Here is a 15,131-nt window from a genome sequence, read left to right as displayed (position 1 = left end):
TAAATTGGAGAAATATTTATTTAAGAGAATCTTTTGCAGCTTGTATGAGAAGAATTTCACAGTAAGCATTTATTGAGCCTTCACTATATGCTTACATTTGCTAGTGATGCCTTCATCTTAAAACTGTGATCTTGAGATGGAAGAAGTGATATTTTAAAACCATTTTCTCCTTTCTTCCCAACCTGTATTTATTCATTCCACAAGGCATCTTATATTTGTATCATGTGGGCTCTCGCTGTACAGGGAATCAAGAAAATTTCCTAAAGTCTTGGCATTGTTTTTAGGAGCACTTGTCAATCAGGTGAAAACTAAATTGGAAAGTATTTGACAAGTGCAGTATCTTCTGAGGAGTCGGAGCCTTGTGGCTGCTTCTTTGGATTGTTGAGCCCAAATTTCAGTTGCTTTAAAGTCTTTCTTGATAACATCATGGATATTATTGCCGATTTCTTAATTACAAAGCAGGGCAGGTTTGGCTCTTGTTTTCGTGATTGGTTTCTCTAAACAGCCATGATCATCATATGGAGAAAGAAGAAAAAATAAGCAATTAAAAAATCTATCTTAATTTAGTGACAGATTGGGAGGCAGACATATGCTCTATTAATGTTCAGAACATCCAGGGTGCAAAGCGAACTTCTTGTTGTTTGGTGCACAATTAACCCAGCATAGGGTTTCAATAATTTCTCCCCTCTCTGTCCACTATATAAAAATCTTTCATTACATCACATTAAACTCAGTCGCTTGAGAGCATTTTACTCTTATGTAGCTTTCAACTTCATATTTTAAGTAAAGTAACTGTCCTATTTAGCATTCTATTTGGTGAAAAAGTGGTTATTCACACGATTACTAGATATCTAGCAGTGTCCTTCCCTCTATTGGGTCATCTCTTAAACTTAATTGCATTGTTTTTTTAGAACACAAAGTACACACATGTTTAAATTCAAGGGGGGAAAGTTAAAACATAAACCATGGTGCTATTTGTAAAGATATTTTGGAATGTGGCATCTGAGAATTTAAAAGCACATTGAGGAAGAAAGGGAAGTATCGTGACACAAAATTTTAAAATATGGGACCTGTATTTGGCATGCCTGCACTTATTTCAAAGGCAGTTTACCTGCAGGTAAATACATGTTCCTTGAATGCAAAAATTATTGCAGAGCTGGTACTTTCTGGATCTGGAGGTTTGGGACCACCTCCTCTTGACGACAGTTACCAGTAAATGACCCCTTCATTCTGCTGTCTTAATTACGACCTGCCCCAAACACCTCTCTTTTGATAAAAAGGAATATGAGTCAGAAAGAGAGTAAAACTGTGGCACTGATCTTTATCACAAGGCCTTCCTCATAGAATTTAATTCTTTATGAAACACTGACAAAATCCCAACTAGATACTTTTGTACAAGTAATTTACTAGCGAATAATTGCTGGAAGATATAGTAGCTCTGCTTGATTCAAATTAGGATCAGCAGTCATATACCAGCCTTGGTGAATTTTATCATTTTACATTGGTGATTACTTAGTCTGACCACACGGTTTTGATCAGTGTTAAATCAGAACCTGTTGCTAAGAAGAGATTAGAATATTTTAGTTGAATGTGAAATTGAGCAGTGCCAAACATTTTATAAAATGGATGATAGTAGATTAATAAAACTCTCTTTTTTTAATCCTGCAAAGGCGGTTTAAGCTTTGCAGCTCAAAATATGATAAGCTCATTTTCATGACTGAAATCTGTACTATAAGCTAGAAGGCAATTGCTTTTTGATGTAACAACACATACCTTAAAATACAAATTGACACCTTAGAAAATTTGTGTTAGTTCACAGTTATATGTAGTTCACGTTTAGGAAAAAAAGATACCCCTTTAATAATGTGTACAGTTAAATTGAGCTGGGTTTTTAAAAAAATTAGATATAAATTTAAAAGTTCTTGTTTTCTACTGAATAATCCACTATGTAATCAAGTAGACGAATTCATTGCTGATGACACATTCTGGCCATCATCTTGGCAAAGCACAATTTTGGAGGACCTATTAATATAGTCAAAGGTTGTATTAGTATTCCAAATGTTATTATTAATCTCTATAAAGCTTAATTAAGGGATCAAAAGATTACTTTTGTTTGAACGACTTTATATTTTGGGCCATCTATTTGGCTTATCATTGTAATTCCCCTTTAGTTTTCACTCATCCAAACAAGTAAAAGACTAAGTCAATCATTTTACAACATTATGTTATTCATTATCTAACCCAGTGGTCCTCAGACTTTTGGATTTCACGGAACATTAACAGTTATTTTTTTAAAGGGGGGAGGGTTGACATTGGGTTGCTTGCAGATTTTAATTTTGTCAAGGGAAAAAAACAATATAATTTATCGATACACTTTCGTGAAAAAACTGCCATTGTAACTCCAAAGAAGTGGGAAGGTCACTGAGTCCTTAAATTGAATAAATTGAGAGTTATGAAAAACATAATAAATAGGTTGTCATCATGTTTCATATCTGATCACTGACCAATAAACTTTTTCTTTTTTGGGCAAAGATGCACACTTGACTTTGGATAGCCTGAGGAATTACTGATTTAGATAAAGTTCACTCAAAATTACCATCAAGCCATTACAAATAAAACAAAAACCTACATTTTTATCATGTGCCCCAAGTAGTGGTCAAAATTTTGAAGGAAAATTTTAGTTCTTCTTTGCAATAGGAGCTTTACAAAAGGTATGAACACATAAAATTCCTAAGGATATCTAAATCCTTCTTTTCTCCATAAGTTTCCATGCCTGCTCCTTCACAGCATATTTGTAAATAACAATATTATAGATTTAAATTTCCTCTTTCAATTTTTAATGCCAGAATTGAGTGGAGATGATAAAAAGTCATAATACTCCACAACTAGAAGTCAAGTTACAGAAGACATAGATAGAGATAAAGAACAAAATGAATTTAGTTTATCCATGGACAAGTCACTTCATCTCTCTGGTCATCAGGTATCTCAAATGTAAATGAGGGGCGTTGGGTAAAGTCATCTCTAAGCTCCTTTCTGTGTCTCACATTCTCTGAGTATATTTCTAATTGTCAAACTGTCCATGAAGGCTGGATTAACTACATGACTTTTTGAATGGTGGTAATAGAAAGAATAGAGTTTAATGAAAATGGCTTATCACTGTCAACCACATATAATATTATTGTATTGTTAAGAGGATGTCTTTCTTCCTTTCTCCTTCCTGCTTCCCCACCTCATCCCTTTTCTTGTAAAATTTTACCTGGTAAAGACATGATTCAGAACAAACACTGAACTGTGATGGGAATGAAATAACAAAACTGTGGTCATAAAAGAAGAAAATAACTATTTTTACCCACCAGAAAAGGAAGGAAATAAATACAGTCTTATTCAACTCTACCTACAGTCCCCAGAGCTATGCATATAGTGAGTTTGTCAATGCACTAAGAAAGGACTGAGGCCCTCAGGGGGTGCAGTGAGGTTGCGAAGCCCCCTGTCAATGAAATAAATAGTTGTCATGTTTAGCTACCTTCCTGAAGTATCCCCTCCAACTTGAGGCCCTCTCTGAAGGCAAGAGAAGATAATTTATTCTCTTATAAAAAATACCATTATTATGCTTAGAAAAATGGCCCACACAATCCTTTTTACTACAATTATAAACTCTAATCCATACTTCCAAGTGGTTTTTAAAAATTGAATAACCTACAGACATTTTCCTCAGCCTTAAAAATCTGCTTTGCTCTGCTCAGAATAATCAAATCCTTCCCATGCTCTCTGCTGCTTTGTATTTCTCAGAGAGTCACACTTTTACTTCTAAGATACCACAAGTGTTTGTTAACAGCACATTCATTAAGTGCTTGGCTCAAACAAATTTCCTAGAAATTCAAACCAAAAAAGGGCTTAAAAGGATACAAGTATAACATTTTCCTATTGACTTACTGTATAATATTTAACATACAGAATGCATGTAAAATACTTAGAACAGTGTGTGACATGTAGAAAAGCTCAGTAAAGGTTTATTATCATTTACTTTATAATTATCATCGTCACTATTTGGATGTATAAAAATTCTGAGCTTACTGGTATTTTTTTAATCTTGGCTGAATATATATATATATATATATATATATATATATATATATATTCACATACACATTTTAAAATATATTTGCCATATTTGTTATCAGTCATGTATGGGGTAGGGGTGTGCTGTTCTGCTAGTTCAGTCTTTCTTCACGCTATACCACATACAGAATCCAAATGAATGACTTATATTTGGTCTTTATCACTTCTGGATACTTTGGGTTGCAGGTGTCAGAAGGACACACAGTACATCTATTTAGCTCGCAGGACAATAAAGATAATAGAAGGAAAGGAGTCGATATTCTTCAAAGCACTAAGAAAACCTTTCTTTGATTCTGCTGGGATTTCAGACCACTTTTTAAAAATGTACTCCTCTGCTTATTTTATGATCCATGCAGGATCATTTCCTTTAGATGGTGATTTTTTAAAGGATAACTTTCAAATTTGCATTCCATGGTAGAGAAGCATAGTATTTATAAACATGTTAATGATGTAATCATGTTTATAAAGTTGTATTTAATAGTAGCAATATTTATAAAGTGGAAAATGCACCCTGTATAAAAATGGCAATTTTAATTCTATTCCTATTCATATGTTTTCCTCTTATGTAAAAATTCACCTCCTCATCTCCTTTCATTTTACTCAACTGGGACACGTCCTCAATTTAATTTTTTCTTGCTGTTTTCCATTCCTATCATTTATTAGGTCTCCTGAACATCTTTTGGGCAGATCTACCAAATTAGGGAATTATAGAAGGAGAAAAACACAGTGCTTTTTCAAGCGATGAAATATGAAGATAAATTATACCCTGTGGTGTGGCTAGCTTTATGTTCCTCATCTTCTACCTGAGTTGTTCTCTTCCACAAGATAGCACTGAATATGGTAGGAAAAGCTTGGGACCCATGTTGCCCATTTATACTGCACATCAAATTTAATAGTAACATTCTGGCTTTAATTAAACTCTTCCTCTTATAAATCTCAGCAAGGTGATCTGATTAATAGTGGAAATGAGCACCCAGCAGTTTTAGTGTAATGATATTAAACAGATGAAACAAGGTAAAATAATCTCTAATAATCTGTGAGAATGGGGGACACAGAACCCTCTGCATATGCGTCCACTGCATGTGTGCTCACAGCATTCATTCTTCAGTTAGTTTTCTTTGTTGGAAGAGTTAAAAATTTCCTGGATAGTTCAGTCTTGAACAGTTAGAATACAGACTGTATCTGGTCCCCTCTGACCCAATCATTTTGGCTTAGAGAGCTTTACTCCATTTACATCTGTAGTAAATGAAGGTGTACCACCTTTTTGAAGGATTATTTATACTTTCCCCCTCTTACCTTCTCTCTCTACTTTGTGAGTGATGGGGTTATAAAGACTATCTACTTTTGGCTGTATACCTTCATTAGGGAAAACCTTGAGGTTTCTCATCTGATTGCTTTGAAAAGGGGAGCATTCCTTAGGAATAGGAACTTTAAAAAATGTAGGCCGGTTTAATCTTCATAAGAGGAAAGCTCAAACAAAAATATTGTTTAGATCTAGGAAACTCTCTCAAACTCTCATCTGTGTTCAAAATAAAACAAAAAATCCTAATGGAGAGAAAAAAAGAAAAGAATGAAGAGAAAAAAAAAAACAACCCAAACCCTACATTTCTTTATTTCTTCTCTAAACAGTGTCACAACTGGGTGCTCTGTGTGTAGGTGAATTTTAATTTTCTTCTTTCAGCAACTTCACTATTAGCATGATGTTCTTGAGTCTTTGTATTTAGAATCATTATTCAGAAAAAAATTTAAACCAGGAAGGTTTGATTATCTACGTTTTCACCTTTTTGTGAAGCAAATAAGGTAAGCTCAGTAGACGCTAGCTAGGCTGAAACACTATTAAAAAATGCAATTCAGACTGAGTTACTGCTCGTTATTTTTATAAGCGAGACCCTAATTCTGATCGACCCCAAAGAATGGGCTGCTGTGACTAAGCTAGCAGCAGAAGCAACTGGCTTCTGCCGGATGTTATCTCATTTGGAACACATTTCAAACTTTAGAACAGATTTTTAAATTGGAAGTTGAAACCTGCAGACTGTCAGCAGAAAAGGCTGATTCACCACTGTAGAACTTATCTTACTATGAGTTCCAGGCAGAGTTTTTTTAAGGACTAGGTTACCTAAAATGTGTTGTGATACATCAAAGAGAGAAATAAAGAACCCTTCCTGGAATAAGAGTGACACATGCATCTAAGCATCTTTTGGACTTTTAATATATGCTTATTTGAATGGGGACTTCTTTAAAATAGAAGCCTCTAGTTCAGTATAACTTGTGTATGTTCATGGATCTCTGAAAGGTTAATTAATTTTTTTCTGCAAATATTGCTTCATATATGCAATATGAACCCCCATGGTGGGGGTTCTTCATGTGGAGCTTTTTGTGCCATTATTATTATTGAGTAAATTTGAGTGAAAGAAGTACAGTCTTGGCAAAGTTAAAAATAAGGAACATCTTATATTGATAGTGAAGGGAAAGCTGTTATGTGTGTATTATTTTAAATAACAAAATCCATGGTGCAACTGAACTGCAGGGAGAAATGCATGGTGTAACCCACTAGAGGTCCCTTCCAACTAAAAAAAGTTTACTTAGTTCAAAAGATTTAGCCTCTGTAAGTTGGCATTCACGACTGCAAAACGAGTAAGGGCCAGAAGGGGGGACTGAACATTTTACTTCCTTAGGGAGAAACATGGTTTCCATTCAGGTTATTTGTCATATTTTATCTCTTTTTTTTATCCTTATGTAGCACAGTCACTCAATTAGCTCTAGTTAGATATTCAGAACCTGTTGTTCCAAGTTACTGATACATTTGTAAAAAGGAAGTGTCATTTGATGTCCTGGTACTGTAGTTGTGCTTTCTAGAGATATTAGCCGTTTGAAGTATCTCAGAGCAATATTTTGCAAGATAGATTTTTGCTTAAAAAGGAAGAGTGCCTCAGATTAAGTTTTTACTTGCAAAGCTGATGGAAGTGGTGGGTGGAGGAGGTATTATACACATTTTCTGATAGTAGGCAACTTGGTAGAAAATGATTATGTTTCTATATATTACCTTTGCAGAGTTAGCATTAAGAAATGTAATTGCAATAAATTGATGTAAAAGCCAGATAGTAAAGGGCTAAAAGTCCCTATAGAGACACCAGTCTGTCATTTATAATGGTAGCAAAAGATAATTGTAGACAAGCACAGAAGAACTAACCATTGCTGTTTTCCTTCAGAAATGTATTGCTGCTTCTCATGTTTTTCTGAAGACATGGGTTACTTCCTCTGCTTCTAAAGTATGCCATGAACCATCAAAACAGGTAGAAAAAGATCTGCCTTTTATTTCCCCCCAATACCTTTTTAATTAGAGCACACCAAAGAGCAAAAGGGGGTGAGATACAATCCTGTGTGATTGCATTTTCCAGTAAATTGTTAGATTTCTTTTAAGTTTCTGAGCTCTGCATTGAAAATCTGGCCTCTGGCATAAACTTTGCCCTCCTCCTGCTTGATCATATCCCTTTCTTCACACCACTTGTTTTATGGCTCTCTAAAAAAACAGCCAGCACAGAGCTGTGCAAGTGCTGATACACAAAGGATGATGCTCAAGCCAAACTGGAAGAGATTTTTTTCTTCTAAAGTAAAATACCAAAGGTTTTCCTTTTCAGGGACAGGCATCAGCAAGAAAAGAAAGGAAATAAGCAACCCTTGGTAACTGTTTGTATAAGCTTATTTGTTCTTCATTCTTAGAAGAGTTGTGCATTAACAAGGTATATCCCTGTGTTCCTTTTCCCACACAGGGAGGATTTTGCACCCCCTGGATTATAACCACTCAGAAAGCCCATATTTTGCATGTGCACCCCTCCAAAGCAGTCAGACATGTACATATCAGCCACTCCAGCAACATTATTTGCAGGAAAAAACCTCTTCTTTCCCACATTATGTGCTTCAGTAAGTGAAAATGAATATTGGCTGAGACACGGGATAATACACCTCCATAGTGTGAATATCATAATTAAAATGTCTTTACAAAAAAAAAAAATGAGAGGGAGAGAGAAATGTGTGGCTATTCCAGATGATTAAACTTCTTGGTACTTGGATGTTCTCTGTAGTTCACTCAGGTGAACAGCCCCTTGCACTAACAAGAACCTGCATATAACTTCCCATAAAATACAGATTTTATTGCAGCAGTGACAACACTTCTGAGTACGACGCTGACCTTTCCAGCATCTCCCATCTCGAGATTTCCGATAACTGTGGGCATAAGAATAACTACAGAAGTAATCCCAGCTCTGCAATACACAACATAGCAACGTTCCCTCTTATTAAATTCCGTAATTAACGCATTGGGGGGCTCCACTTTTCCTGCATCGGACACCTAAAACCAGGCGCACTTGGTTTGTTCTCCAACCAGTCCGGGGAAGGCGTTATCCCCCAGATTTGTGCCTGGCCAGCCTTGGAAGAGCACGAGCGAGCTCCGTCTTCCATATGACTTTTCCCTGGACGGTGTGCTCCATTTTCAGAGTCCAACGTTGGACTTTCCTTGCAACCTAAGCATTTCTGCCGGCAGAAAAGCATGTGAGCCGGCAGGCGTTGCCCCCAGCGTGCAAGCTAACAGTTTTTTTAAAGCTTCTTCTCTGAGACAAATCATCTCTTTAGCCGAAGTTTTCCTTATTGGGAGCATTCGGGAGTTCTCAAGCTACCTAATTTTCTGCTTTAGCCCACAAACCAAGAAATGTAACTCGGCCAAAGCAGTCCCTGCACAGACCCTTGTAATGTGGGCAGGTGGGAATAAATCAAGCCCCAAACGGCTCTGCGGGTCCTGCACGCACCAGCGCCCTTGGTAATTGACCAGCCAACTTTGCAAATGCCGGAGCTCCCTTGGCAGCCTCTGCCGGCGGAGAGAAAGACAGTGGGTTCTTCCCGGCGGCCCCGTCACATATGCCCCCACCAAGCCCCGCCGCGGTCTTACCAGAAGGCGGAGGAGCGGCGCCGAAGCTCCCCGGGAACCGGCGCCCGTTCTGGGCAGCGGCAGCAGCGCCGCCCGCGCAGCCGGACCCGAGCGCCCGCCCCGACCTGGGCTTGCAGGCTGAACATCCCTCCCAACTCCGGCGTGCGGCACCCAACGGGCGGAGATGGCTCTCATTCTGATTGGCTTCCATCAACGCTACAGAATTAAAAAAAGAAAAGGCATGCACCATGGCCAGCTGAGACCGAACCCACCTCTGCTCGCCTTCCTGCGCCCGGGGAGACCCTGTGACCCGCCCAGGCTGCTCCTGCCTCCGCCGACGCTGCGGTCGCCCGCTCAGCGGTACTTGCTGTCGCGGCTGAAACTGCAGCTCTCGGGACGAGAAGGTTACGGGCTCTCGGGAGAGCTGGCTCTTGTGGGCACACACTGATTTGCAAGTGAATGAAGTGGGAGGGAGCAAAGAGAGGAGGACTTTGTTAGAGAGGCCCAGTGCCTGCCCCCGCCCGCCCCCTCCCCTTGACAGAATGACTCCCTGTGTTTGAAGTCCTGAGCAATTCGCTCCCTGTAACACTCCCTCTGCCCCAGGCTTTCCTTTCTTTTCCTTTCTTATTTTTTGGAGGGTAAGACATACTCAGAACTTGCATGACTTCGTCTGTTCCCTCCTTTATACTATCAAAATGCACCTTGTGCTATTATCAGCAACCGTTGGATATTCTTTTTTTTTTTTTTAACCGACCGAGCAATTACAATTCCCAGGGACACCAGTACCTCGTCGCGCTATCAGTTGGTCAGCTTCGTGTTATAGCACGCATAACATGCACACATATAAAACAAACCCGGTCTCCTGAGATAACAATACTGACGGCTTTTCCTCACAACATAAACAGGCGTTCTCCAGGCGCAAGCAGGCATAGAAACAGACGCGTCTTTCCTTCTCTCCTTCCAGGAAGACAGGTTTTTCACATAGTCCTCTGATCTCTGTTACTCTTTCGGAGTGAGTAACCCCAGGATGTTGTAGAGTGAAGCCATGCTTCCCTAGGCTTGCAGAAACATTCAAATCCCAAACCCTTCAGGCTCACCACTGACTTATGGCTGATTCCATCTTTCTGAATGAGTTAATACAAGAACGCAAAAGACTTGCAGAAGAGTGTATAATGATATTCAGGTCTGCTTAACAGTTTAAGATGAAAGTTCCTGAAGTAGGATAATCTCCAAATTAAACTATTTGGTACACATAGCAGTTTGCATAGCTATATTTACAGTGACCAAAAAGTAATTTCTAATATTAGGGAACTAAGCTGCAAAAATCTTAAGCATGTCAAAGTATTATTAAGTGAGAGTAATGGTTTTCTACATAGAAGATATAGACATGATGGAGCCAGACACTGTTAGATTAGGAAAATTAAATCTAATTACCACAGTGATTGCACCCCGGGTCAGTAGCATCCCAAACCAGCTGTCAGTGTATGCTGTAAGTTGTGGGGAGATTTCATTGCATGGTGCACTAAAAAAATCCAGGCTGCTTTGGCTTCTGAGTGGTTAAACAGGTTGGAGGTTGGTCTCCTTCCCAACTGAGCTCTTACTAGAAAATCTTTTGTTTCTCCAATAGAAGTTCAGGCATTTAAATAAAGCCAAAATCAAAGTATTTCCTCTAGGCAGTCACTGCTTCAAAGATGTGTGCATGGAATGGTTTTAGCACAGATGTTCCACACATGGAAGATGGAAAGACTTTGAATTTCTTTCTTGAAAAGATCTTCCTTTAATGAAGAACTGCCACCAACTTACAAAAAGAGGCTGAACATTTTGTCTTCATACAGCTATTCAGACTCTTGTGGAGGAAGGATAGGCGAGAAGAAAGCCGCTTCCGTTCCTCAGATTATGAATTCTTACACATTTAATTGGAAATACTAGCTCCTTATGTTTGTATAGTCCTTTACTGCTTACAAAGTACTTTCACAGACTATTTTATTGAAATCTTCTTTCAGCAAGTGGTCCGATTTTTCCCCATTAGGACAAAAGAAGCAGATTGTTGATGAGATTGCATAGGTTAACATGTCCAAGGCAATAAAAACTGGTAAGCAGAAGAGTCAGAAATATTACTGGTAAAACTGTGGCTATATGTGTGTGTGTGTGTGTGTGTGTGTGTGTGTATGTGTGTATATGTATATATATATGCCAATAAAAATAAGCCACATTTTAAGACTGCCTTTTGCAGAAATATATGCAGAATAACTGATTTTTATGGTAAAAGTGGGATAATAGTGAAGTTGATGTTCCCCCTGTTGAACAAGTTTGTATCTCACAAAGGAACTGTCTAATTGTTTGCAATATACTATTCTTCCAACCCCTCTAAGCTACATATCAAAGGTGGTTAAAACAACTACTTTTTATTAAGAATGGATAAACAATCAGTTTGCTTTGGAACAATTCAAGTGGCAACATTAAATTACATAAAGGATAGCACTTTTTAATACTAAAAAAGATTTTTGGGTGATTTTTGAGGATTTCTAGCAATATTTACTACAATCATTATTACTTTTCAATTACAGAAGTGATATAAATATCCAGAATTATTTCATTCTCATTTCAGAGGTTAAAAAACCGAGAGTTACTAAGGTTAAATGATTATCCAGTGTCATATAAGTACTGTTTCCAGTTCATCCTCTGGCACACCAAAACATGGTGCCAAGTAACAGAAGTTAATTAGAGGTAAACAGATGAGAGGGTCATCGTGTAGGGTCTTCTCACGAAACTCAAGAGTGGAAATTCTGCAGGGCTTCTGGAAAGACTTGGAAGCAGACACTGAGAAGCCACCAGTACTCCACCGGTGGCACTACTTTCCTGTCCTCACTGTGCTCCTGCTTCTGTTTTGTCTCCCTTCACACTGGCTTCCTCTGTCATTCAGTCAGACCTTCAGAGCAGTACCACTGACAGTTCCAGAACTTACTTGTTGGAGAGAGTAGTTTCTCCTTCTGCTCCATTTCTAATTTCTTGCAAAGCAGCTCTAATTGGTTGGGTGTTCTCCTGGACCAGTCGACTACCCGCCCCCCCCGCCCTCTGTGCCCCAGGACTCCAATGAGGGGCAGCAGCTAGGGAATGCCCTTGTGAACTGGGAATACATTCCAAAAAGTGTCCCATTGCATACATTCTCTTGTTTTGTTTAGTAATTTGGTACAGCTGAAGTATCTCATCAGTTTTTAGACTACTTCATTATTTTATATGCTTCAGTCAAAATTACTTGTACTTCTCGCCTTTTACAGCTTGCAAAGTTTCAGTTTTTAAAAAATACTCCTTCATAGACCATTACTAGGGATATTAATTTTGATGAGGGATTTTTCAACTTCTAAATCTCTCTTCAGATGATTAAGAGGCCATATTATCCTTATAATGGGGATGAATATAAATAAATAATTACAAGTTCTCTGACTTTTCAATAATATGCATCTCTATGCAATGATTATCTGATAAAAACATTTTCATGATCATCAACAATTATTCTTGATTAGAAGAAAAAAGTTCACTTTTAAAACCATGCGCCTAATTAAGAATCTTGGCATGGGTAGTTTTGCTTCATCCAAATCTTCCATCTAAAATTTACCTTAAATGTGTTGCTACCAGAAAAATTACACACGTTACAATGCTTATTACTTAATCATCACAGTGTGCACATGTGAAGAGATTTCACTGAGGAATGAGTGTTTATTTCCCACCTCTGCCCTATGTGTGTATGCACGTGTGCTCACATGCATACACACACATGCATGCACACACACACCAGTGTTTAAGGGGGAAAAAGGTTTAACCACTCTGGGTATTATTGAACTGAAACAAAGGAGACAGGAAACCTCGATGGAATTCCTCTTTTGTGAGAGCCATAGACATCTCAATACGAGCTAAAATAAATTCACACAAACTTGTGTGCTTATCCAGGTTTTCTAATCCTGGGAGAGTTTCCAATACTGTATTTAAAATGGGTTGGATCCCAGGATGCATTAAGACATTTCCCTCTTGATCATTATATTTGACTCATCACTATAGGTAGATTACAATAGCCAGGAGATTTCCAAATGAGATAAATGCGCAGCAGCAAAATGTTATTGACATACACAGGACATTTTAGTACTCTGGGCATTTCCAGGTTGGTAGAGTGGACTTCAATTTTTGCCAAATTCTTTTATATTTTATTCATTGCTTAGTGGTAGAATCTAAACTTGTCTGATCAGATATCTACAATTCAAGTTTGGTAGACTGTACTGTGTTACAGTCTGTACTGTGTTAGTAGGAGCATGTCCTGCTTTAGAAGAAACAGCCCATTAGGAGGATATGCAAGGTGTCAGCATATTCGCTTAAATAACTGGTATAGATGAGAATAAACAGAAAATCCTACACTTGGATCCAGAGGGAAAAATAATTCCTTTCTCCCACTAATCCCTCTTCCAATTATAGAAGCACTTGATGGGAATAATGGCAGGCTGGTGTGGGAAAGACAGTATGATAACACATGTTTAGAAATATTTTGGGAATATATACATCGTGAGAGTATTAAAATTTCACAGATTTTGTCAAAAGAAGGCAAAACAAAGACAAGAAGATTGTCCTTTGTGTAAGCATAAGTGTTCTCTTTAGAATAGACCAGACCTCACCTTAGAACCTACTGTTCGTCTTTAGGTACCACACTTAAATACCTTTTTCTTTTTTGCCCCTTCTCTGTATTTTCACTGTACTTTCTAAAATACCTGTAGTACTTTAGCTAGACCTCATTGTTTACGTATTCTTGTTCGTCTACCAGACTATATCCACTGAATTACTGAAGGTAGAGTGTTTGCCTGTTTTGGTTATCATTTTAGCTCCTGGTGCTTGAAAAAAATGCTTGGTGCTTACATGTATAAATAAGTAGAAATCTAGATAAACTAGAATTGATATAGTAGACAGAATGTGGAGATGATTCATAGACTTACAATCATGTTTATGAGCTAAAGGTGACAGGACTGGAAAAGAGAAGGTTCAAGTTGGCCATGAGCACTTTCAAATACTTGATGAACTGTCATATGGAAGAAAATTAGACTGGCTTTTAATGTGACAGAAGCTTCAGTTAGTATCTATTGGGGAAGCCACTGGAAGGTACTGCATTTTGTTAATTCTAAGATACCCGTATTTTCCCATTTTAACATCTCTGAAATTATGATGCCTCTTAAAATTGATGTGATAATAAAGGATCATGTCATGGTATAATTGACAGTGTCTCTTCTTTCTTAATGACATAAAATAATTGTGCAACTTACTACCATTGGCATCTTTGATCTGATGACATGCAGATGGTAGATTTCAGCTCAACATATGGAAGAATTTTCAAACTCTTAGTTCTGTTCAAGATGAAAGGTACTGGCAGCTTCAGCATAGCAATGGGTCCCATTCCTGAAGGCATTCAATCACAGACTGGACAAACAATTGTTATAAATGAACTTACCAACTTCCTGATTGAATGATCTTTTACATCTTTGTCAAACTTGAGATTCTTGAATTCTCAGCCTCTTATTTTTGTAGATGAGAAAACAAGGATAATACAGGTTAAGTGCTTTGTCCAAAGTCACACATCTCATTTGAGACCAAGACTGGTCTGTCCATGCTTCCCATTTTGTACACCCGAAACTAACACAACATTGTTAATCAACTATACTCCAATATGAAGCTACTTTCATTTACTGTTTATCCTTGTTTTCTCTTCAAGCTTGCAGTATAGAAAATGGGTACATACAATATTTTGATAAGAGCAATAGCTAACATTTTCTGCCTGTATACGATATGTCATTTACTTGTTCTTTACATGTGTTATCACATTTAATCCATGTGATGGCTCATGGGCTAAGTATTATTCTTGTTTGCAGATGGGGAAGCTAAAGAATGGGAGGTAAAGTAATTTGTTCAAAGTCACACAGTTAGTATGAGTCAGAGCTAAGATTCAAACACAAACTTTGAAGTGATTTCCTGTACTCTAAATCACTATATAAGGGCACAGAATTTACTGCAGAATCTATATGGAGTGGTGTGAAAATCAAAATCTGCCATAGTATGA

At 37.8% G+C, this 15,131-nt stretch overlaps 1 protein-coding gene across 2 annotated transcripts in view; it reads right to left on the bottom strand.

Moving 5' to 3' along the window:
* The window catches only part of CDH6 (cadherin 6), a 129,959-nt gene extending 120,488 nt beyond the window's left edge, over nt 1-9,471 (bottom strand). Inside the window, exon 1 of one of the 2 annotated variants that reach the window (XM_036848580.1) lies at nt 9,313-9,471. The gene's annotated coding sequence lies outside the window, so the exon portion shown is untranslated. Of the gene's footprint in view, nt 1-9,061; nt 9,229-9,312 lie in introns of those variants that run through there. The other variant, XM_036848579.1, reaches the window with a different exon arrangement.
* Between the last annotated feature and the right edge of the window lie 5,660 nt (nt 9,472-15,131).

This window comes from Balaenoptera musculus, chromosome 3 (assembly GCF_009873245.2).
Source record: "Balaenoptera musculus isolate JJ_BM4_2016_0621 chromosome 3, mBalMus1.pri.v3, whole genome shotgun sequence".
Lineage (NCBI taxonomy): Eukaryota > Metazoa > Chordata > Mammalia > Artiodactyla > Balaenopteridae > Balaenoptera > Balaenoptera musculus.
Note: the sequence above shows the minus strand (reverse complement) of the source record. Positions and strands in the feature narration are given on the sequence as shown.